This window comes from Pyxicephalus adspersus, chromosome 3 (genome assembly GCF_032062135.1).
Source record: "Pyxicephalus adspersus chromosome 3, UCB_Pads_2.0, whole genome shotgun sequence".
NCBI classification, from domain to species: Eukaryota; Metazoa; Chordata; class Amphibia; order Anura; family Pyxicephalidae; genus Pyxicephalus; species Pyxicephalus adspersus.
The window spans coordinates 23,243,635-23,245,873 of record NC_092860.1 but is presented as its reverse complement, the minus strand read 5'-3'; positions in this window follow the sequence as shown (position 1 = coordinate 23,245,873).

The following is a 2,239-nucleotide window of genomic DNA, read 5'->3' as shown; positions in this document are numbered from 1 at the left end:
CTGCTCAAACTAAGCAGGAAGAAGATCACGTCACCCTGAGATCTGCACAGAGCTGCAGCTGACATGGAGAACATATGTTCCTTCTCCCAGCTGTGAGACACAACTCAGATCAAAGGGATGTGTTGAAAACCCAGGACAAGTCCTGTGGAATCCATGACAGTTGTCCTGACTGAAAAACTTTAGTATTGTATCTAACAATCGTACTGCTTGTGGAATCAGTATATGAAAAATAGATGATTAATTTTCCTTTATCGCATACACAGAGCAATATGGTTTGCTTACTATATACTATCATTTTTTCCTCCCTTTATGCAAGAGTGTCTTCCCTCTGCAACATCAAACAGACGTTTTCTGCCTCTCTCTGCTGCATATATTAGTCAGTTAAGCATTATGCTCCATTTTTAGGCAGTTTTTGCTGTTAAAATCTCTGGGTGGTTATCTTCCTTTGTAAATTCTGGTACATCTTACACTTTGCAAGTCCTTACACCTGAGGAAGCCAAGATCTCAGGCAAAACGCGCCGGGTTAAAGCTATATTTAAAGGCTGCAATCCCTATATTTGGATGTTTACCTATGGACTTTTTCATGTCAATCTGGGCATAGCAATAAGTCCCAAATAACCTGATACAGTAGAACCTTGGGTATCAAGGACCCACATGTAATGGCAGATTTCAGATTGGTGTAATTTCCTGTTAACTGAGATTACCCTGAAGCTGAGGTTTCTCAGCCATTCAGCACTAGACTTGAATGGGGAGACTTGTCCCCATTCACCTCTAGTACTGAATGGCTGAGAAAGGGAAACCCTGATGACACTTGTGTCGTCATGAGTTTCCCTTTTCTCAGCCAATCACGGAGCGGAACAATCAGCGGAGTTCTGCACTTCTGATTGCTCCGCTTTCCTGATTGCTTCTGCAGCCCTAGCGGAGCTGTGGTATGTGTTCTTGGATGCTAAACGCATTCCCACTAGGGCTGCAAGAGCAATCAAGAAAATGAAGCTGTCGGGTGCCAGTTATCTGAATTTTCCAGTTATCTAATTTCCCGATAACTGAGGTTCTACTTTAATAGGATATACCAGGGGTGTCATACTGAAATACACAGTAGGCCAAAATTAAAAACTTAGACAAAGTCGCGGGCCAAACTTGAAACTGAAATAGCACCGCTACTACAATTCCCTGCGTCAAGAAAACAGTCCAATGTGGGGCTTAATGTTATGAGTGGCTGGAACTCCCTCTTCACTGAAATAGCACTGCTACTACAATTCCCTGCGTCAAGAAAACAGTCCAATGTGGGGCTTAATGTTATGAGTGGCTGGAACTCCCTCTTCACTGAAATAGCACTGCTACTACAATTCCCTGCGTCAAGAAAACAGTCCAATGTGGGGCTTAATGTTATGAGTGGCTGGAACTCCCTCTTCACTGAAATAGCACTGCTACTACAATTCCCTGCGTCAAGAAAACAGTCCAATGTGGGGCTTAATGTTATGAGTGGCTGGAACTCCCTCTTCACTGAAATAGCACTGCTACTACAATTCCCTGCGTCAAGAAAACAGTCCAATGTGGGGCTTAATGTTATGAGTGGCTGGAACTCCCTCTTCACTGAAATAGCACTGCTACTACAATTCCCTGCGTCAAGAAAACAGTCCAATGTGGGGCTTAATGTTATGAGTGGCTGGAACTCCCTCTTCACTGAAATAGCACTGCTACTACAATTCCCTGCGTCAAGAAAACAGTCCAATGTGGGGCTTAATGTTATGAGTGGCTGGAACTCCCTCTTCACTGAAATAGCACTGCTACTACAATTCCCTGCGTCAAGAAAACAGTCCAATGTGGGGCTTAATGTTATGAGTGGCTGGAACTCCCTCTTCACTGAAATAGCACTGCTACTACAATTCCCTGCGTCAAGAAAACAGTCCAATGTGGGGCTTAATGTTATGAGTGGCTGGAACTCCCTCTTCACTGAAATAGCACTGCTACTACAATTCCCTGCGTCAAGAAAACAGTCCAATGTGGGGCTTAATGTTATGAGTGGCTGGAACTCCCTCTTCACTGAAATAGCACTGCTACTACAATTCCCTGCGTCAAGAAAACAGTCCAATGTGGGGCTTAATGTTATGAGTGGCTGGAACTCCCTCTTCACTGAAATAGCACTGCTACTACAATTCCCTGCGTCAAGAAAACAGTCCAATGTGGGGCTTAATGTTATGAGTGGCTGGAACTCCCTCTTCACTGAAATAGCACTGCT